The sequence below is a fragment of the Ambystoma mexicanum genome, chromosome 1p (genome assembly GCF_040938575.1).
Source record: "Ambystoma mexicanum isolate Mex_15411 chromosome 1p, UKY_AmexF1_1, whole genome shotgun sequence".
NCBI classification, from domain to species: Eukaryota; Metazoa; Chordata; class Amphibia; order Caudata; family Ambystomatidae; genus Ambystoma; species Ambystoma mexicanum.
Window position 1 is genome coordinate 603,829,859 of NC_090921.1, and position 23,700 is coordinate 603,853,558.

The following is a 23,700-nucleotide window of genomic DNA, read 5'->3' on the forward strand; positions in this document are numbered from 1 at the left end:
ATGCCATTTGAGAAGGAGGAGATCACTCAAATGTCTCAATCGAACAAAGAGGGAGAATTACTTTTCAGCAAAATCTATAGAAGCCTTTAAGGCTATTCCGTATGAGCACAGGTTGTTGAGCCAAACTTCAGCAATATTCATGACTATCTTTATGCCAGTAATCCAGACGATGGCCAATGCGAAGTGGTTGCAAATCACTCACTGGGAGCTCCTGCAGACAATCAACACTACCATAAAGGGATTCAATGCTATCAAAGAAAAATTGAGGGCCATAAGATTGATGACCCTCCAGAATAGATATGTCCTTGATATGATCACAGCGATGGATGGTGGAGTTTGTGCCAAAATCGAGGAATCATGTTGCACTTTCATGCCTTCTCATGATGACGAGAATGGGACCTTGACAGAGACCATAACGTTGCTGACGAAATTGCACGATCAGATGGAAGATGAAACTGAAGACATTGCAGATGACAGTTGGTTCGCGTCTATCTTCTCATGGGTTCTACAATGGATGGTGAATATCTTCAAGTTCCTGGGAGCAGTATTAGTGATGGTGATGTTTAGATTCTGTGTGATCAGGATAATAATTACACAGTGCAAGAAGACAGCAAAGAAGGTAAACCTGTAGGCCCTTTAAGACAAGGTAACAATATCTGAGATGTATGGGGATGCAGATCTTACTCTAACATTAATAGTCAGACTGACTCAGGAAGTTGACAAAACATAACTGTTTTTAATTGCAATTGTCTAAAACAGGGAGTACAACGGACATCAACGGACGCAGCACAAGTATTCTCTCAATACATTTAATTTAACAAAGCATTCTTTTATAGCAAAACCTCATCATCACTGATGTCAGACTACGTGGCAAAATAAGCAAAACCTATGGGGGTTTGTGATAGGCTTAAAGGCTACATCTAGGTATACTTTCTATGGGGTATGGGATAGTGATTGGGTCTCTAAGGTCAGGTGGACAGCTTTGCCCACCCCTAGTGCAAGTCATCTTCCGTGTCATGAAAATATACAATGTTTCATTGGCTTTCAAACTGTAGAGCTCTCAGCTACGTGGCCCTCTATAATTGGTTGGCACACTTGTAAACTTGTGGAATATTCCACTCGCTAGCAGCACACAAGCTGTTACTCCAGGTGCTGTAGGGTTGGCTTGGTCATGCCTCCCCACCCAATTAGCCAACATCCATCACCACTACTACTATCTGCCATTCAATTAGTCCTTTGAACTAGGCCTTGCAAGTATCACTGTGCCTGAGAATAAAAGGGAGTGTGAGCATGGTCTTATCTTCTGCTTCTCGGTGTAGCTCACCCCAAGTCTATTTCCAACTTGATCATGTGACAGGCGACTGTGTTTTGAGCTCCTTTATTGCATTTAATACTATTAAATGAATACAACCTGGCACTTTTAGTGTTTTTCAATTACACCTCAACAGGAGCTTGTCTTGCTTCTCATGTTCAGTGTAACTCATAATCATCTTCCCTTGTGCTTCTCTTTGGTCTCTTTCTTGCCAAATGAGCTTGTACATAATGATCATAGAGTATATTAAAAACAGACCATCAAACAGACCATCCTACAGGGGGAATCATAGGAACACTTGTCAGTGAAATGGGTGGCTTCACATGTGTCACTGGTGTAGGGATAATCACATATGGGCTTGGTCTCTTTGCAAAAGATAATTCTGCATCTGTCACTGGAGTGGGAAGAATCAAAGGGACTCCTACCTTTTTGCGACCAATGAAGTAGACAGTATGGAGTAGTAAAATCAGAAAAACAATAATGAATGGCGAGCAAGCATATATTATGCACCAATACATGAGTCCCCACCACTTTTGATTCTCCACACGTCGCTGAGGTTGCTCACTTTCCGAACGTAATTATTCTCAACAGTCCACATTATGCCTGTGTACTACTTTTGAGAAAGGAAAAAAACATTTTAATCAGGCAACCTCATTAGATGCTCACGAAGCTGCAGGATGTGTTCGATTATCGCTGCAAGTAACCTTCTAATCGCAGGGCCATTTTTAGGATCTTGCAGAAGCACACAAATATTTGTACTACACCAAACAAGAGCAGGATAGGCTTGGAGTATGTATATAAAGACAGCGATAATTAGTCTATGGGCATCCACATCTGATAGAACCATATTTTTTAACCAAAGAGAAACTCAGTGAGGAATGAATCGGGGAACTGCTCCCTTTTCCAATCATCGAACTCAAAGTCTAGATCTGGCATATTTGGCACATCAACACGTTCTAAAGTCCAATTCAAGGATTCCTGTGGATCAAGAACGTTTGTTTTTGCACTCCTGCTAAAATATCTATAAAGAGTGTCTGGGGTGAGCCACAGTCCAAATGCACACTTGCATTTATTTAATCAGCAATCTTAGCGTCCTTCTGCCTCGTCATCGATTGAGTCTGCATGTGCTGAACTACTTCTTCTTGTCTTGCTTCTGACTCAAAGGGTGGGAGCGCATCGGTCTCATCAGCATATGGCTTCACGTCACCCAGGTGTATCCAGGCATGCCTTTCTTGGACTTTTACAGCTGATGGAGTGATATTCTCAACTATGAAGGGACCACTAAAACGGGGCTGCTGCCACTTCCTTGTGAAGTTGCTCACTAGGACTGGGTCTCCAAAGAATAATTTAGGTACAGATAATAATTCTTTAGGTCTGGTTGCTGAATGGTCTTCATCTGTGTCCTGAGACTGGCACCCCTTGCGCTTGAGTTGATCTGAAATGAAATGACAAAGATACTAGCGGTCATACATGTGAAATAAGTATGTAACTAATTTCCTAACAATTCTGCAGTCATCTGGGCATCATTTCTGCTCCTTGATTGAGGAGACAAGGGCATCGCATTCACCTCCCTGTCACTAACTCGTGGGGTGTGAGATGGTGGCCCGACCCAGGCTGATTCCTAATGCATATAATGCAAGGGGCAGGCAATACGGCCATCCCTTCTTCAGTGTCAATTTTAACTTGGCTATTCTCTCTTTGAGAAGACTGTTGAGTCTCTCACATATCCCATTCGCTTGCGGTGATAAGCCGAAGAAAACCTATGTTTTATACTAAGCAATAGGGTAATCTATTCAAATACCTCATTAACAAAATGGGGCCCATTGTCGGATCTCAGCACCTCGCATACTCCCCATCTAGGAAAGACTTCTCAGACTAAAAACCTTGCAGCGCAAGTGGCATCAGGTTGTGTACATGGACCTGCTCCAATCCATCTTGAAAAGGGGAACACCACCACTACCATATACCTATATCCACTACATACTTACAGCATATCAACATAGTCAATATGTAAATGCTGAAAAAGACCGTTCGGTCGAGGAATCACTCCTCTGATTGTTCGGAGTATGTGCCCAGCAGTAAACCTTTGATATACAATGCAATTTACTATGTAAAATGCAATGTGTTCTAACAGGTTCGGTACAAACCAGTCCTCCACAATAGCTGTTGTGATGCTTTCCCTAGTTACATGCGCAGGGTAGTGCAGCTGTTCAAGCGCTATCCTTAATAAGGCTAAAGGCATCACCGGCTTTCCAGTGCTGTCCTGTCACCACAATACTTAAGAGGGGGATAAAGATCCCTGTTCATTTCCACAAGTCTTGCTCTTCCTGTGGAGCACTGCCTTGAACGTCCATCAACTGTGTTCTTAACAAATGATGAAACTCTTTGTTTATAATCATAATTGTGACTACTTTCTCTACATTTGGAGTATCAAAACTTGAAATATCTGGTGAATATGCAACCCTTTTGGCCTCTCCATCTGCGGATGTGTTCCCGTGTGAGATAAAGTCAGTTCTCTTAGTATGTGCTGCGCATTTAACTATTGCGATGGCTACTGGGAGTTGTAGTGCCTTGATAAGCCTGTCCAATAATGCTGTGTGTTGCACTGGAGTGCCATCCGCTCAGAGGTAGCGCCTCCTTTTACAACGTGCTAGCCCTGCGTGCATGGTTGATGTCACATAGGTGGAGTCAGGACGATAAGAGCCACCAATTCTGCTGCTTGTGCCTAAAAGTGAGATGGTAGTCTTGCACTTGATACCACTTCAAATTCCCCATTAGCTCTATGCCTTTCCACAGCTGAACCTGAATGCCTTTCCTCATCGGTTTGATACATTTTTGAAGACCCGTCAATCAAGAGAACCTCCCCCGTGCTACAGCATTCTCCTTTATTCTTGGAATATCATCATAGAACTCCTCGTAGTTAGAGCAATCAAGTACCTGCTCACCCGCTGCCACAGGCTCAGCTACAAACGTGGCAGGGTTCACTATTTTACACCTGACTATTTTAATTGCTGGATTCAATATAACTACCTCATATGCAGAAGCCCTCTGAGATGTCAATGTACCCTTAAGTTTTTTCAAAACAGCAAACAAAGCATGCTCACCAAATAAAGTCATAAAACACCCCATCACAATACTGGTAGAATTCTCAATGACGAATGCAGCTGCTGACCAGCGATTGTTCACAAGGAAAGTGTCCTCTCATAACTGGATCTAAAATCCCACTATAATATGCCAGAGGTTTGTACCCTAGTGTAGTCCTCTGTGTAAGTACCACTGTCATAACTGTCACATGCGTGTGCGAAAATAATAAAAACTCCTCAGAAAAGTTGGGAATTCCTAAAACTGAAACTGTACAAATTGCTTTCTTCAATTCTTCAAACCCTCCCTCCATTTCCTCAGTCCATCCTATTTTTTCCTTGTTCCCTTGGGCCTTAATGAGAGCCTGCAAAAGGGGTCTTGTGTATGAACTATAATCAAATACCCACGCTCTGACATAGTTGCACAATCCCAAAAACTGCTGCATTTGCCTTATCGCGTGCGGTTTTGCTGTTTTCATAACAGCCTAATGGCCATTAATGAGTTGTCACATGAAAGTCCGAATATGCCACTTCACCAAGAAAATGAAAATCACTTCAATGAATGTCTTTGGTGTCTGTTTTCCTTCTTCTTTGCTTCTTCACTTTCTAATCTGAAAATATGTTTTCGTTTCATAGACATTGTACACAGATGGAACTAATTAAGGATATCGATTGTAAAATTCTACACCATGAGCATATGCCATGACATGATGCCAGATTGTGAATTAAACAAACATGCTTCGAACCTTAATATTAATACCCCAACACCTCACTATATCTTTTTGAATGGATAATTCTCTTCTCCACGAGGGAGACTGCCGCTCTTTTAGATGGTAATGGCAGAAAAAATTGTTCTGATATCATAAAGGTATCCTGTTAATTTCACATGGAAAGAAAATACTCTCCGGGCCTTATGTATGGAGGGCATACCTGCAGACTTATGCCATATATGCAGTCCACTGACCCTTTGCTGAGACCGCCCTTTAAACATTAGATAATAAGTGCAACATCACAACAGCACAACAGCTGCATAATGCAAACCAGTAAAGTCAGCTAGAACAGCAGTCCAATCCCCAACATTGACGGAAGGGATGTGCACCTACTTCCAGCATCAGAACACAGCTAATGGAAGTGATGTGTACCATCTTCGAGCATGGAAGGAACGCTGGTGGAAGAGACATGCACCCACTTACTGTATTGGGATGGCTGTTGTTGGGAATTACAAAGTTGTATCTTCCAGATATGTCCCTGTGTATTATTTTTCAGCATCCCCCTAAGTCCATGCGCTAGTGTATTTCTTTAATCACCCAAAATGTAGAAGCCAAGGAAGCCGTAGGCAGACAGGCAGCAAACAAAATATTGTCAGTCCAAAACAAGATGATGGTTGGTATGGCAGCACGGTAGACCGAAACTGAACATGAGGTGCTGGTTGGCAGCATGATGTAGGTGAAGATCAGCTTCCTGGTGTAATATATCACGCACCCACTGGATAGGAGAAAAGAGACATATGGGCATCCCTTGTATATGCTACCAATGCTATTTCCATTGTCCAAACCAAAACAAAAAAGATGCACACAAGAGATGGAAAGACCTCAGGCAGGCCATGAGCAAGAAGAAATCAAAGGCACAGAAACTGGAAGAAAGCATGGGTGTGGGGGGCCATCCAGGTCCACCAAGCACAAACAATCCACCAATATGTGACACCCGGCCATTGACACATATTCTCTGGGAATGGCACTGCCACAAAGTGGAATACAAGCAGGAAAGAAAAACAGAATGCAGGACATGACTGGCAGCCCATGAAAACATGTTGGTAGCTTGGTATTATCCCACAACAACCAATCATCAGCTCACTGCAATATAAAAAATATGCATGTGGCATAGGGTGTAGGGACACAAGTGCCAGATGTCACAAAGTCAAGTGGACTCCATAAAGGATACAACTCAAGGGTGTCATTTCACAAGGTTTATTTAGGACATGTAGAATATTGGGTGCTCACCACGTTGGTTGTGGGTAAAATCACCCAAATATATTTTGCCACTTGTCATCACATTGTTTTCCATCTCGGGGTATAAGGGTGTTAGGGTAGGTACATGGAATGGGGGTATAAAGAGTAGGTGAGGTGCGGGGGGCCTCCCCCATATTCTGTGATAAAAAAAGAAATATGCTGTTTTTACCCACAAGCACATAATTATTTTTACTGATATAGATAGTAGGCAGGTCATAATGGGTCTAAATGATAAGAGGTCTTCTCCACTCAGAAGGGTTCTCTTTCAGGTCTCTCCCCGGTGACACTCCGGTGAAAGATGTTTTGGTGGGTGAGTGCCCTCCCTCAAGTGGTCATTGGCTTGATATTGTTGCCAAGATGTCTCAGGACTCTTGTTGCAGCTTTAGGTTCTTTTGGAGTGGGGTTTGTTCACAACATGTGTTGATCAACACATGTTTCACACCTTGTGGACTTAAAATTTGTCAACAACGCCTGCTTGCTCTGGGACTCCATAAACTTTATTCGATGTTTCTCATTGACCAATTCGTAAAACTTTCTTTTAATCCATTTGGTTGGATGGGTATATAATGTGATCCCCTTCGTGAAGGACAGAGAATGCAAACACACACAGAAATTGCACCATGCGCAAAATAAAACAGGAAACTGTAGGAAAATCCTCAACAAATTTCAAACAATTGCTATTGCAACTGAGCAATTCATTATACTGAGGAATACACGTTAAACAAATGCTTTAGTGAATGCTAACATGAAGGGGATCACATATACTAAACAGTCTAATTGGTTCAGTTCTAATCATTTGGATTAGTTATGTAACTGTGGGTTCTTGGTTGACCCCATTGATTTAGGCGCACATAGCAAATTGATTGATTGGTTTGTGTAGTGTTTGTAAATATAAGGTGTAGAAACCATGCAATACATTCAAGAAAACATTGTTAGCAAGCTAATAAACAATTGAAACATGTGTACATCGTGGTATGCCAAATTGTTTTGTTTGTGGTGACAGCGCATTGGCGCTAGCTTTAAATTTGAATCTTTCATGTTTTATGCATCAATATAGATGAGGAGTACAAAGCACACCGAATGCAGCATAGATGCAATAATGTATGAATATTTAGGGCCTAATAAGCGCAGGAGGCTCTGGGACAGCTGTCGATTTACAATTCAGAAAATTCTGTAGTACACACCAACACTGAGATTTTTGCACAAAATTGACATCATGCCATTGCAACATACCTATGTGTGTCACTTTGTGTGTCTGCTATGAGAGTCTCCTACTGGCTTGAAAAGGGGAAAATCTTCCTCGGGACCAGCCCTTATTAGCATAAATCACTCAATTCAGCCCAAAATACAGGTCCTATCGTGCTGAGCAATGAACTCATGCTAGTTAAAAATTGACACTTTCAGAATAAACGTAGCATTTATTAGACAAAAAGCATAAACAGTAAATTTAGCAGCACTTTGGAATTCAAGTTATAGAAGATTACAAAGCTCATTAGAGCAATCACAAAACTTAGAGAAACACAAAACTTAGAGAAACTACAAAACTATAGAAACACAGTCTTACGCCCATTAAGATGGTATCATTAATCAGCGCTGGACACCCTGGTCATCTTAAGCTCAGATGACAGCGCTGCAGGGTGCTGCACAGAGTGTCAGGTTCCGGGCACTCGCTCTTGCTTGAACCAAGTCCACGGATCGATCTCCCACCAGTTCTGGGTGCGTGCACCTTTTGTGCTCTCGTGCCATCAATCAACATGACGCCCAGTTCCAGAATTTTCCCTGTGCAAAATATAGGTTTGCTCATGGAAAAACCCAGCTCTCTCTGAGATGATCCGTGCTCGTACCCCTCCCTTGGAGTCCTGTCTGCAAAAGCACTGGAATGTGTCTTATCAGCATGTGGGCAAGGCCGTACCAGACCTTCTCAGGGAAAGAGGATTTGTTTACGAAGCACGGCAGAGCCCCGGCTAAGAGAGGCAGAATATTCTAGGAGAAGCCGAAATCAATTAACCCCATGTGAGAAAGCTCTAAAAGGCATGCACTCATAGCTTAGTGTCCATAGCGCTTCAAAGATTGGCTATCTAAGGGCTACATAGGTGCCATAATGCTCCAAACACTCCAATAATGTCTCCATTAGCTACTGAACTGGGGTGTCCGCCCTGACTGTCTATACACAATGCATAATGTGACCTACCACCCCAACTGGGCCTGCATATTCCTTGTAGCTCACTAATGTGTAATGGAGGAGCTACCATACATTATTTTCAGCATTTAGCACATACTTTGAATAAACTATTGGCTTTCAGCTTCTAATGCTGTCATCTGAAGCCCTAATTGGCAAGTTTGGCACTTTGTATTACACGACACCTACCAGGTGCAAATGTTGTACTTCCAAAAACGTTGAGTCCTGTGCCCTGAGTAACAATGCAATTAGTATGTACTGAACTCACTGCTAAAAGTAATTATGTATCAATGCCTGCCTCACGGATGAAGATCTTGTGGGTGTGTGGGTGACCCCTCCACTGATGTGTCCTATGTTGCCTCTTCATCAATGTTGAAACTTTAACATAGCTTATTTATGATTGAAAGATATTCAGATGGAAACACATTTGATTGCTCTGGCCCACCACGAAGGCCTGTATGTAAAACTCTTGTTTGTGTGTGTAAATTAACATAGTGCAGTGTTGGTCGTGGGAATTGAAACGTAGAGTCTGAAGGAGATTGCCATCAACTCAGATGGGTCCTGCTGGAAATAGGAAATGCATCGTCATCATGGTACCGTATGTGTGGGCAGCATCTCCTGAGAAGACCTTCACGATCAAGACCATGAAAACCCTAGGTTCCTGCTCCTGCAGGAACTCGAAGAGAAGGCTGGTATGTTGTAAGAGTGAGGAGAGCTGCGAAGCGGAGCTGTTAGACCCAACATGGTGGCTACTCTACTTGATGTGACTGTTGTAGCTTGTACTGAGATACCAACCAAGCAGAGCCAACAATGGGAGCAGTGGGAACTCTCCCACATACCACTGAGACTGTTCTTTACATCTCAGCCACAAGTTAATTTTGATTGCAAAATATATCCCATATTGCCAGCCGCATTTTCCATGGCATTGCTGGCAGAAGATTATCATTCATCAAAATTGGGGCTCCACCTCTTTTGGTGGACTCATCATTTGGTGGTTTTGGAGATCTTCCAAGTTCCAGAGGAGTGGATTTGTATATCCAGCTCCCCGTAGTTCTGTCACCATTTTATTTGTGGACTCCCAATTGCATGTTTGCCTCTCTAATAGATACCCTTATTTTTGGGATATGTCAACCATTATGTCATCATACGTGTGAAGAATTGAGCTACTGTCCCTTAACGGCGTTCAGTGGAATGAACACCTACAGTGTTGGGCTGCCTCTTGCAGTGGTGGCTCGTGAATTGTTTAATTGGAGGGGTGTAAATAGTTCTCACAAATATGGCAGAGTAAACAAGCGGAAAACCAAGCAGTGACATCTAACGAGTGCAAGATCAGGAAGAGTTTAGGGTCCATATACAAAGAATCTTGGGGTTCACAAATAATGGCTGACCTTCCCAGGTCTGTTCATGTCTACAAAGAGATGATAAACATGCTCCACACACCTACCACTGAAAAGGTATGATCTCGAGGGCTTTTGGGCACAGGGTGGCATTCTCTTGCCAGCGGGGATAGGAGCACAACCTTGAGAAGAGATCTCTCTTATTTTAAAAGCTGTATCAGTCAGGGCGCTGCTATGTACGGTGCCCAAAAAATGCTCCTTAATTGGACAGCCAGCAATGGATAAGGAAAGAACTACCTACCTTAATAATATACCCTCATTTGCCTTTGCTCGGGTGTTATTTAGATGTCCTTTTCGCTGCCTTAGCTCTCTCCTCAACGTTAGTAATGGAGCGGTCATTCTATTCACTCACCTCCTCAGTAATTGGGCATTGCAGAAGACTGATGAATACCTCATGGCCTTTATTGTATGATTGGAATGGCCATGGCTACATGCACTTGTGAACCTTTTACCACTAGCTAGCAGGGGTGGACTGGCCTATAGGGAACTCTGGAGATTTCCCGGTAGGCCTCTGCACCCTGGGCCTCTTTTGTGTGGTATTTCCAAATTGTCCCATAGGAAAAAGTTTGAGATTGCTGAAAATGTATAATATGGGGCCACTTTGAAAATTATTTGCAGGGCCTCTTTTCGTTCCCAGTCCACCCCTGCTAGCTAGGTGATTATTAAAGACATTCAATACAATGGGATTTTATCAGCATGGCAGATGCCAAAAAAACCTGTTTTGCAAATCTTAACCCCTCTCTAATCCTAACCAGGACATGAAATAAAACAAAGGTTTTTCAAGTTCAAAATGGAACTGGGATGGAGTTTGGTTAAAGGTTGGTCCAGGTTGGTGTAACTTCTGCTTTAGATGGACGCCACACTATTTCCAATCTTTGCATTATGGTGGACTGGAAGCAGGGATGGTAGCAGATTCTGGCATGGCCCTTGAAACATCTTTCCCAGCCTGCAGCACCATCAAGCTAAACAGTGAAAAGAAGCTGTATAATGGGCGTATGCCTTTCAACACTGACATCGCTTTGGGCGTTCTCAAGCCTTATTAGCACATGTTCATGTGGCAAAACCTGCTGAACATGGCCCCGGGCCTTGCTTGTTCCAGGACAACGCACGGATGGGGAAACACTCACGTGTGCTGGTGCAAGAAGTTCATGCAGGTGTTTAGACGGAGAATGCACAACACACAGGAATTGAAAGCAAGATATGAGGGTTTTTTTTCTCCACATCATATCCAAAAGAGTGACAGGGAACAATGCTGTAGGTTGATACTGGCGAGAGCAAATTGAGTGCATTCCAAATTCAACAAATCGTGCAGTTTTTTATGCATGATCAATACTGTCCCCTGATACTGGCAAGATTGTTGGTAGTGAGGATAGAATTTGTGAAAGATAGTGGTCCCTTAAAGATGGTGGGATGTGCGAGGGTCCGCTATCTGCTCCTACTTTGAGTGACGTGTGGCCAGTGTCTGCATCCAGTGCCTTACCGGTGTGCGAATACTGCAGTCTCCCTAAGTGCCTGTGAACCCCATCTTCGTGGGTGTATGGCATGCCGGGTTTGACTCTGAGGGTTTCAGACTGATGTTGGGGTTGTGCTACATGAACCAGTGGGCAGCTGACCCTGTGAAGGAAATCCCAGGCACCCCATAACTCCTTACCCAGATCATCAGTGAGACTATCAATTCGCTGGCAGTCAGCAATGATGGCAGTCAACGTTCCCTAGGGTGTTCAGTTTGTGCTTTGCGCTAGTTACCCTCGTGCACCCTTTCTGAAAGTGCAAAATATAGTGTACAATTCTCATCTGCGAGTTGGCTCGCGAGCGCATGTTATGGGTAAAAGCAGCAGTGGCAGGGGGGCACTGACCATGCGTCCCATTTTTTAATAATAAGCATTCCTAGCTGCACAGTTCAGTTCACCTGTGTGCTGTCTGTGGACCAGCCGCAATCCTCCTCGCTGCTGAGTGCTGGCAGCTTACCTCTCTGCGGAGCCTGGCTCACCCTGTATCCCGGAGGCGACCTCCTGCTGCTAATCGTCGTCTTGCAGTGTGTATCGGTACATGGAGCGGAGAGTGCTTGCTGTAGAACTCAGTACGCCACGTGGGCTGCATTCAGCGTGCAGTGTCAGCACGCGGTGTGAGGGACACCGTGTGCATTTCAGCACACAGTGTGAGAGGAGACGTCTTGCGTGACTCATAGACGGATATCATTGTCTACGTCCCTGGCTTTGCTAGGAAATGTATTTGACCGCATAGTATAGTTTTTCCTTTGATTGCATTACTGGCGCAGGTTGCAGTGGGCCTGGGCAGCAAACCTGCAAAGACTGTTTAAAAAAGTCGCCCTTTTTAACATTGTCTCGGCACATCAGTGTCTCCAACACTCCATAATCTTTAAAGATCACACTTACACCAACTGTATCCCCGCTCCCACCATTTCTAGCTGCCACTGCGGAGTCTGTGATTCCATGGAAAGGATAGCTGGATTCCTTTCCGGTCCATTTCAGGGCCGCAATTGGGAACCACGTTGGGATTGACTACAATGAAGCCACTCTGTTACATCGTTTGGAGATTAAAGGGTTAAGGATTGTTGGGTTAGACCATTACTAGATGTGGGGCTGATGGTGTTTCAGGAGATGACAACGTGAGGGCTGCACACTAGGAAATGTCCATGAGGCTGACATAGTACTGGAGAGATATACATTGTTCTCCAAGAAGCAAAATGAGGATCGTGCAGTTAACAACTAAAGAAGCTTAATATTTAAGATGAAAATGTACCGGCCGGAAAGATGAATACTCATGTGAAGCATCACTCCAATCACGCTTTACCAGACAAGTTGTGTCAGGCCTAGGATTGAAATTTCCAAGAATCAATAATTATGGCCGGGCAAACAGAAAGGCCACACAAATGTCTCAAAAATGTCAAGGGAAGAAGGCACAGACTTTGGCATGAAGAGGCTTCAGCCTCTAGCAACGATGAAGAAGAAGGGGTCCAAGTGGTCCGTAAGGGTACACACGGTAGTATGTAGTGGGGGATACACAGACATGGTGTCTATGTTGACCAACAACAGGAGCACGGGCGACAATAGTCCCACTTGTAACCCATGTGGTTGGGATACTCCCAATAGTAATGTAAAGGGATGCCTTAATGCTATGGCAGGGGGCCACCGATTTGGGGCAAAATGCCACTTCCCCAGACTATGTGGAAGGACCAATAAAGGCAGAATATGTATCACAGAAGCACAGCTGATCTCAGGAAAAGATGATGAAGATATAGTGCTGGCCATAATGGAAAAGAGGAAGAATGACTGCTGGTGGGAAAGGAATAGATATGTCATTGGACGGGCATACAGTGAAAGCACGTAGAGGACCTTCTCAATCCAGATATAAGGCTGAAGGCAAAAACAAAAGCTGCATTACTGTGTTTTGTCCTGGCATTCATGGGCAAATATTAAGGACAGACCTGCTCTGTGCTAGATATATGTGGTGGAAGAATTATCTTCAGTAGTCGAAAGAGGTGATCAAGGGGCTTTGAAGATACGTCTCGGGAGGATAGCTCAGGGGCAACACGCTCGCCTTGGAAACAAGACAACACGGAGAAACACTGGCTCGATCCCCAGGTCCACGCTTAGTAACTTCTGGGTATTAAGCGCGTTATAAATAACCTATCATATCAAATAATTGAGACCTGGCAAAGAAGTTAGGATTCTTTACCTGGGACAATCTACCAGTACAGAATCTCTAGAAAAGGATTATCCTCGCATATTCAGTTATGGTATACACCCCATGAAGGCTATAACTCATTGCATACTATTATCAAGCATTGGCAATGCCAACAGTTGTGGGGGGTTTGTGTTGGCTTGGAAACTCACTTGCCAGGCACTGCTGTAGTGGTATTAACTGGCTATGGATGGTAGCAGGTGCAAAATAGTTCGACTACATGGGCAGATAATTGTAGTGCCTGGCAAATGGCTAATACTTATACACAAGCCAAAACTGTTGTCTTGCCAGTCCTAGGTGTGTGTAATTGCCATCTGGTAAGGGTACAAAGCCTCTGTTTTTTTTTTGTTTTTTTTATTGGTACATACATTGATGTGTGTGATTTCTTCTCCAATGGGTAAACTGCTAACAGATCCCCCTTTTGTCACCAACTCAATGCCAAAAGCATACTTTTATCAGTAGCCTGATCTGCAGCACCTGCTCTACTCATAGCACAGAGCCGGGTCAAAGGTCCGAAGATGCCCACTCAACTGCAGCAGCGACAGCAAAGTCACAGCAGCACAGGGGTGGCATTTAAGTACCAAAACGAAGATGATCATTAGTGCCCCATGCTGATGACAGAGTAATCTCTACAAATAAGCTATGCTTGAGTTTAGGCATAGTGCATGGCACTACTTATGATCATGGCCGCCACATCCAAATTGATATTGCACATGTGTCAACTACTGTGAATCAGCTCTGGTGTGGATGGTAACGTGTATCCGGGTCAGCCGGGCTGATGCTGCCAAACGGCAGGCCAGAAACCCAGGTCCTCATCACGACTTTGGTGGTAACCCTTAAATCCGGTGGTAGCGCTATTACCGCCGGATTTAAGGGTCCGCCAAAGCAGGACTTCGGCGGATTTCTCCCCAGCTCTGAGCTTGGGGAAAATCCGCTGAAAATTTGCGCTATTACCTCCAGCGGGAAATCCGCCGGTGGTATTAGCGCAAAATTTCCCCATTGAGCCCAATGGGGAATGGGGCATTCCCGAATGGGCTCAATGGAGAATGGGGATTGACATTACCGCCAAACTCGTGATCCGGCGCTATTAGCGCCGGGGAGTTCGGCGGTAGGGTTAATACCGCCGACACTAATAGCGTTACCGTTACCGCCCAAGTCGTGATGAGGCCCCCAGAGTACCCAGCCTCTCTCTGATCCCCTTTGTGAGGGCCAGTAACACGCTCAGCCAGAGACAGCCACACAGCCAGTAGATGTCCGTTCCAGGTATCAAAGGAGCACACCTATTCTGGGGAGTAGCCTCACACCAAGGTGCTGCATGTCTAAAGTTCTTTGTTGTCAATAATGAGATAATGGACGGAGTAGGGTAGGCAAGAGGGCTCTTGGCTCTGGAAAAAGCCATCCACCATTTTGTTTTTCTCTGTCTCTCGTTCCCTTTCCTGTCCCCTCAACCTCCTCTGGAGCAAAGCACTTTGGGTGTGACATCAACAGGGCAAAGTCCGCTTTAGCCAGGAGCCGGGATTGGTCCACAAAACCTGGCAAGTTTTAGACCAATCACTGGGGAACCTGTGTTCTTAAAAGAAGGGGTCTCTCAACCCTTCAGCAGATTCCTCTTAGTTCCTCTCAGATCCTTTAAGGCTGCAGAGTTGTCCTGAAGAATCTCATTTGGGCTTCCTTTGGGATAGTTGTACTTTCCAAAGCCCTCAGCCTGAGGTGAAGAAGGAGACGTCCAAGACAGAAGGACAATCTGTCCCCTAACCATTCCCAGGGCACATCCGGAGTGACCAGTACTGTGGACCAAGACCAACCACTCTACAAAAAATCTTCTAAGCTAGGGGAGTAGACCCTGAATGGAAGCATCCTGTCCTTGAGTCCTCACAGCAACCGCAGGGCCAGACCAGCCAAAGCTCCCTATTCTACTGCATCAAACCAGTCGCTCCATGTTCACTGCACCTTGAACAAGAGGGAAGGACGCTGCCGTTTGCGTTCCTTCAACCAACCAAACTATTGCTTGCATCTAACCCAGCTCGACACTGCATAGTGTCCTAGCGAAGCACGTCACCTGCTAGGACCAAAGCGATTGCTCAATGCCGGGACCCAAGCCAAATCACTAGAGAGTCACTCCCTGACTCGAACTGGGGGTTACAGCCATGGCTCAGCCCAGCTAGCCCATGGACTGCCACATCATCGATCACACATAGATGCAACTGAGATCACCACTTCGACGACTGTTGCCCACCGACTTAAACTGCTGGAGCATCACTCATTGACCCCACACATCAGCTAAAGCCCAACCCAGCCTGACCTACTGCAAAGAGCTCCTGGGACCGCCACAACCTACATCTTTGAAGAGCTGCCATTCTACCGCACAGAACACCCGCATTCTCCCCTACTTGGCGCCCACTTGCTGCTGCGGTACGTGTCCAAACTGAGCCTGACCAGCTCGCATCGACGATCGATCCCGGGTCTGACATGTCAGCCCATCGAGAACTGAATCCAGGTCCTGTTGACTATGAACTGCCCCAATGGTCCATTTAAAGTGTTTATATTAGTATAGAACCTTGATTGCAAATTCCCTTTATTTTGGACTGTGATGCTGTGTTGTTTGGGTTACTACTGGTTCACATTCGCACCCCTCTTAAGAGCATAGCTTTCTCTCGGCCCACATTGCTGCAAAAGGTGATGGAGTTATATCTCTTAACTGTCCTTTATGATTGCATTGTGTTTTGGTTTGTAGAAGTGTATGGGCTGAGTGCGCCATTTTACCACTACTCATCCTAGTAGTGCTGCAGGGCAGAATCCAATTTGTCACATTTGTCTTTAAAAGGACTTCAGTTAAGATTAAGAACATGCATAGTGCTTATAAATCCAGTAGCTGAAGCCAGACCTGGTTAGGACTTGTTTATTACAGCAGTATCAGATTTACAACTCCAATTAAGTCATTTACTCTCAGGAGACTGCTTTGAAGAAACACTGGTACGCACCTCGAGTGCAAGGTTTAACAGTGAGGCTTCATTAAAGCGAGTTCAAAGAATTCCCATGAGCAGGTGTTTATTTTGGGCGGGGGCAGGAACTGGGTGGGAATGGCTATTGGGATCAGCATGGCCATGGGAAGTCAATGGGTGGGCAAATAATCAAACAACACCTAAAGGCTGTGTGTTCCTCCTCATATGCCATTCCTCCCTATCTTTTCTCTAATGCAATTGTTTCGCCTTATAGGTGTCGCAACCGACACGTAATAACCCAAAATAAAAAAAAGGGCATTCATCCCAATGTACATAGCCTGAGACTGATCCCCATAAGAGTAAAGGATGAACTCAAAGGAGAATTTTCCAAGCTGTGTGACAAGGGAGTGATTAAACCTGTAAAACATTCAGATCTACTGGCTCCTGTATGCATTGTGCGCTAGGCTAACAACTGCATTTGTATGTGTGTAGAGCTGCAGGACTTGGGCTCAAGGATATGGGTAGACCACTATCCTTCCAAACCTTTCCCAAATGTTGACCAGTATGAGCCCTGCTAAGTACCTCACGACCATAGACTTATGATATGATAGGATATTTTATTTATATCGCCCTCGTACACAGGTGTTTCAGAGCGCGACCAAGCAAAGGGAGGTGAACAGGGGAAAAACAAAAACAATGATCTTACTAGGCCCAGTGACATTGAGAACGCCCAAGTGCATGGGGAATGGAAAAGGGGGAAAGTGCATGGAAGGGGGGAGAAATTGGAAAGTGCAGAGCATAGGAGAGAACAAAAGAAATAATAAGTAAAATAAATAAATAAATAAATAAATAAATAAATAAATAAAGGTGATAAACCGTGATAGTGCAGCCAGTAAGTGGCAAAGTACTAGGTTAGTCAGATAGGGTGTATCTGATAAGTGCAGAAGAAGGGTGGGTGGGGGACTGTATGGGTACAGATACAGGCCCCAGTGCAAGGGGTGGCCAGGAGGCAGTGCAGGAGGGTAGCAGGGTGAACAGGTACCTGGGCCCGAAGGACAGAGGGTGGCCAGGTGCATAGTGTCGAGAGAGATAGCAGGGGAGAAGAGGGGCAAAGACAGAAGCAAAGAGGAAGGTCTTGAGGAGCTTCCGGAACCGTAGAAGGTTCTTCTCAAGTTTCAAGGTGGCAGGGAGGCAGTTCCAAAGGGAAGCCCCTGCCGAAGACAGAGATCTACCCCCAGCTTGTTTCTTTTTGAAGCAACTGATCCTGAGGGAGTCAGAGGTAGAGGAGGGAAGGGCTCAAGAGGGGAGGTATTTACAGAGTATTTTGGACCCAGGCACCAGAAAGCTTTGTGGACAATCCTTGCATCCACTGGGAGCCAATGAAGGGATTTCAGAGCTGGAGAGATACGATCCCAAGGCTTGAGGCCAAGGACAAGTCTCGCAGTCCTGTTCTGGATTAGTTGTAAAGGGCGGAGAGTGGAGGCAGGTAGATTTAGAAAGAGGTTGTTACAGTAGTCCAACCTAGAGAGAATCAGAGCTTTGGAGACAGTCAGCTTCTGAGGGAAGGAGAGGAAAGGAAGAGTACCTCTAAGGATGTGCAGTAAGAAGTTTGATTTTTTAGAGACGTCAGAGATGTCTGTGGAGAAGGAAAGTGTGAAGTCAAAGATGACCCCGAAGTTCTTACCCTCGCTGGTAGGGGCAGGAGGAGGGCCAAGGAGGCCGGACAGAGAGTGAGGGTAGGGGATGGAGAAGGTGTACTAATGAGGAGGATCTCAGTCTCGTTGGCATTTAAACAAAGATCATTGGCAGCACACCAATTTTGAATGGCGATTAGGCGGTCAGAGATGAGGGAAAGAGAGGAGGTGACTGAGGGAAGCCTGAAAATGAGTTGGTGTCATCAGCATAGCACTGGAAATTTGAGCAGAAAATGGAAATGCAGTAGGCGAGAGTTGCTAGGTATTGGTTGAAAAGCCAGGGCGAAAGTTTAGACCCCTGGGGAACACCACAGGTAGAGTGAGAGATAGAAGATAGGAAGGACCCAAGTTGTACCTGGGAGGGTCGATCAGAGACAAAAAAGGTCAGCCAGGCCAGAGCCTGATCAGTGATACCCAGGTTGTCACGGTTATCATCAGCATATCAATAAAAGTGGGGGCGGGCATAAGATGTCCTACCAGCTACATTTGTGACACAGCTTGTCTCATTTAGGTTTTGTTGCATGTGGTTTGATTTGTCATCGCCAGCTGCAGTGTTCCAACGACTCATGCAAGAACTATTTGGAGCTATTCAGGGCCGTCTTACTTTTAAGTTGATGTCTTAATAATGGGGTTGGATGGAGAAGAATATGATGCACATTTAAATATGTTTTTAAATATTATAAGGAAGAATGGTCTCGCAGTGAAAATAGAAAGATGCTAAGCCCAGGTGGAGGAGGAGACCCTTCTGAGACATAACATTTACAAAGAGGATATTAAACCAAACTATTATTTGGTAAATGTGATGTTGGGAGAAGTCACACCGAATGATAAGGATCAAGGGATGGATCCCCATTGGGAGGGCGGGAGACTCATAGGGTCTACATAGGAGTTGTGGATTTGGGTGCATAGTCTAAGAGGTGACTGGACATTCTTATTGAATTTGTAGGGGGGAGGTGGGAGGTGTGTGTGTGTGTGTGCATTTGTATATGTCATTAAACATTATGTTGGCAGTATAGCTCATGGGCAAAGTGTTTGTCTTGGAAACAAGACAACACATAGTAACACAGTTTCGAATCCCAGACTTGCGTTTAGAAACTGGTCTCCTTATAAAAGAACAATTATAGGGTAATAAAAACACTTAACATTTCAGTGCTTAGAACTGGGATGAACAAAACATGAAGCAATATTTGAAAACACAATACTAATTATTATTATCTTTCAATCTATTGACATTCAAGCACTGCGATATTTTCCATGGGCCAGTTTGCTTGCCTCTACTGTTTACTGGTAGAGTAGATTGTCTAGCTTAGAGGCATTGCTATGGGAGTGTGAGGGGGCTATAGCCCCTCGTCTTTTGGTTGTAGCCCCGGTTAGAATCTTGGGGGCTACAACCAAAAGGCTAGATAGCCCCGAGACCAGACAGTCCCGACATTAGCATAGCCCGGATCATTTACAGACCTAGCAACACATGCTTGCAAGCAAAGGATCACACATTCTAGTGTGTCTCTTTATCCTTTCCTATCCAGTGAAAAGAAGGCAATAGTATGAATTGGGTATGCAAACATATAAAATAGCATATAACATATAAATATTAACTGCTTGGGAGCAGACCATTAATCGAGCACATTTGCATCTGTAGAAGAGCATTTTGTATCATAGGAGCCCTCCTGACATACACAAGAGACTTGTCAGGAAGTGGCTCAGGTACTCTTAAGTCTATGCAGTCCCGCTGACAGACCTGTTCCATTCCTGAGAAGCCCTTTTCCCCCAGCCATAAAGAGTAAGAATATGACAGGCATGCTGCCATCACAGCCGGTTCTCATTCGCACGCCATGAGGACGAACATGGCAGCTTGAGGGGCAGTGCTCAGTCCGGAAGTTAGACGAGCACTGGCATCTTCAAAATATTTGATCACTACAGCCTCACTCTTTCGAAGCAATGCCATACAAAACTTTGCCATAGACACCGCTTGTCAATGGGCTGGATTTTACTGCGAGATCCGGAATCATATGTCTCCCCAGATCTCAGACCCGGCCTGCCTCAGCCCTGACAAGGCTTTACAGAGCCCCCAGCTTCGCTGAGGAACAGGGACTTCCTCGTTAACACATCAAACCTGGGGGCTCCGTGATCTAATATGCTCTGCGTGCTGTAACACGCAGGCAGATCACATCACCGAGCCCAAGGCCGACCCAAGGCATGGGCAAGCTGTGTGGCCAACCACCTTTGACTTGAAGAGCAGGTGAGCAGTTACTTTCAGGAACTCCCGCTCTGTTTAAAAAGTATATTTCTTTGTTGGCACCATCTTCCCTCACCGCTTTGTGGCCAGCCTGCCCCAGTGCTTCCTGTCCCTTCCTTAATCTCTCCCTCCACCCTACCCTCCCCGACCCCTGATTGGGCGAACAGCATGCAATTGTGTATGTGTTTGGGTCTACCAAGCCTGCGCTCTGCGTGGCTTTACTTTGACTTGAAGAACAGGTGAGCAGTTATTTTCAGGAGCTCCTGCTCTGTTTTAAAAAGCATATTTCTCTGTTGGTACCATCTTCCCTTGCTGCTTCGTGGCCTGCTTGCCCCAGTGCTTCCTGTCCCATCCTCGTACCCTCCCTCCTCCCTACTCTATCCCCACCCCTGATTGGGTGACCGGCCCGTGATTGTGTGTGTGTTTGGGTCTACCAAGCCTGCACTCGGCACAGCTTTACTTTGACTTGAAGAGCAGGTGAGCAGTTAGTTTCAGGAGCTCCCTCTCTGTTTTAAAAAGTATATTTCTTTGTTGGTGCCCTCTTCCCTTGCTGCTTTGCGGTCTGCTTGCTCCGGTGCTTCCTGTCCCTTCCTCGTTCCCTCTCTTCTCGCCCACCTCACCAAATCCCTGATTGGGCGAACAGTCTCATTTACATGTTACTTCTAGGAAAGCCCCACTGTCCATTGCAGCTCCCTGCAGCAAAGGTCCCTGAGGCAAAGGACAGCTCACACAGAAGCAGCTTCAGATGGTGTCTGCCGGTGTCAGCTGGTGAAGTGAGGAAGCCTGCAGCCATCAACCTGCTGCGACCGACAAGGTAGGTGCGTTGTGGACAGAGGGGCAGCAATCACTGCACCCAACTATTCTGACCCACCCATCCAATTACTCTTTTTTCTCTTATTTAAAAAAAGTAGCAGGCGCTCCTCTCCAGAAAGAACATGGCATGATAACCTGTTCTGAGATGAGAGTTTGCAACACACGCTTTTTGCTCACTGTACCTTTCACGGATGGGAAATATCCATTTGCATATCAGTCCTTGTCCCACCCACATGGGCAGTCCAGCACCGAAATGCTATGGCAATTCCTCTCTGGACAAGAGTACCAAAAGCAACCCCATACACGTGTTTCAGCCTTGTTGAGCCTCATCAGTGAGGTGAAGCTTTGTCTCTCTGAGCACAGTGAGCAGGGAGTCCACGTCTGGTTGCCCCCAGGTAACTCAGGGTGACCAACCCCAAGCTCCTTTCAAATATTTCAAAAAAGGTAGCAGGCGCTCCTCTCCAGAAAGAACATGGCATGATAACCTGTTCTGATATGAGAGTTTGCAGCACACGCTTTTTGCTCACTGTACCTTTCACAGATGGGAAATATCCATTTGCATATCAGTCTTTGTCCCACCCACATGGGCAGTCCAGCACCAAAATGCTATGGCAATTCCTCTCTGAACAAGAGTACCAAAAGCAACCCCATACACGTGTTTCAGCTATGTTGGGCCTCATCAGTGAGGTGAAGCTTTGTCTCTCTGAGCACAGAGAGCAGGGAGTCCACGTCTGGTTGCCCCCAGGTAACTCAGGGTGACCAACCCCAAGTTCCTTTCAAATATTTCAAAAAAGGTAGCAGGTGCTCCTCTCCAGAAATAACATGGCATGATAACCTGTTCTGAGATGAGAGTTTGCAGCACACGCTTTTTGCTCACTGTACCTTTCACAGATGGGAAATATCCATTTGCATATCAGTCTTTGTCCCACCCACATGGGCAGTCCAGCACCGAAATGCTATGGCAATTCCTCCCTGAACAAGAGTACCAAAAGCAACCCCATACACGTGTTTCAGCCTTGTTGGGCCTCATCCGTGAGGTGAAGCGTTGTCTCTCTGAGCACAGTGAGCAGGGATTTCACGTCTGGTTGCCCCCAGGTAACTCAGGGTGACCAACTCCAAGTTCCTTTCAAATATTTCAAAAAAGGTAGCAGTCGCTCCTCTCCAGAAAGAACATGGCATGATAACCTGTTCTGAGATGAGAGTTTGCAGCACACGCGTTTTGCTCACTGTACCTTTCACAGATGGAAAATATCCATTTGCATATCAGTCTTTGTCCCACCCACATGGGCAGTCTAGCACCGAAATGCTATGGCAATTCCTCTCTGAACAAGAGTACCAAAAGCAACCCCATACACGTGTTTCAGCCTTGTGGGCTCTTTCAATCTTCCAAGACCATCATCAATGTCTATCTAAATGGTACCGTCATGGTCAGGGCGCTCAGCCCAATCTCATCCTTCTTGATAGGCGTCACCCGCATCTCATCAATTTCCTCCCTTCTCCTGCCACTCCTTCTAACACCTCTCTGGCCCCTCTGCCAACCCATTCCTCCTCCATCGCCTCTCAGGCACCCACCTCCTCCTCCATTCTGGCTCCTATGCCACCTCCTTTTTCTGCCTCTGCCCACCTTTGGGCCCTTCTACAGCCTCGTCTGAGTGTACCTCACTCCTGCACCCTACCTTGGAAGTATGTGGTAACCTGGTCCACGTTGCTACTCTCAACTCTTGCTCTGCTTTCAAACATTCCTCTGACATCTGCCACCGCTCAAAGACCTTGATCTGGATGTCCTACCCTCACCAAGACATGATTCACTCTCAGCTCTATCACATTTTTTGACACTCTCCTCCCTGACGGCTACAAGATGCTCTCTGAGCCGAGATCCAATCCAACCCGCCCGGAGGTGGAGTGGCCCTGATCTTGCTGGATCTTGCTGGATCTTGTGGGTCCCTGCTTTTGTCATTCCTATGCAGGCCTACTCCTCCTTTGAATGCTTAGGCTGCAGGCTCTCTTTCTTACCTGGCCTCTCTCTGACTGTGGCCACCATCTACAGGACACCTGACCATGTCACCCTCTTCCTCTCAGATTGGGCTGACCTCTCCTCTTCTCTCCTTGCCTCATACTCTCAACCTCTCCTCCTTGGAGACCACAACATCCACCTTCCACAACCTATGCAACTCTCTCTCCTTTTCAATTCTACCCTCTGGTCCGACACACTCTGCTTGACACGCCTTGGATGTTCTCATCTCCTCAGACATCCCCCTCTCTAACCCTATCGCCACTCCTCTCTCTTGGACCGACCACCTTCTGCTCTCCTCTCACCTGAAACTTCTTATCCC

At 45.6% G+C, this 23,700-nt stretch overlaps 1 long non-coding RNA gene across 1 annotated transcript; it reads right to left on the reverse strand.

The window, feature by feature from the left end:
• Nucleotides 1–716: 716 nt before the first annotated feature.
• LOC138534614 (uncharacterized) lies at nucleotides 717–12,109 on the reverse strand. The gene is made up of 2 exons (XR_011284883.1): nucleotides 11,946–12,109; nucleotides 717–2,747 (listed from the first exon to the last, which is right to left on the reverse strand). It is a non-coding gene; the product is annotated as an uncharacterized lncRNA (long non-coding RNA).
• Between the last annotated feature and the right edge of the window lie 11,591 nt (nucleotides 12,110–23,700).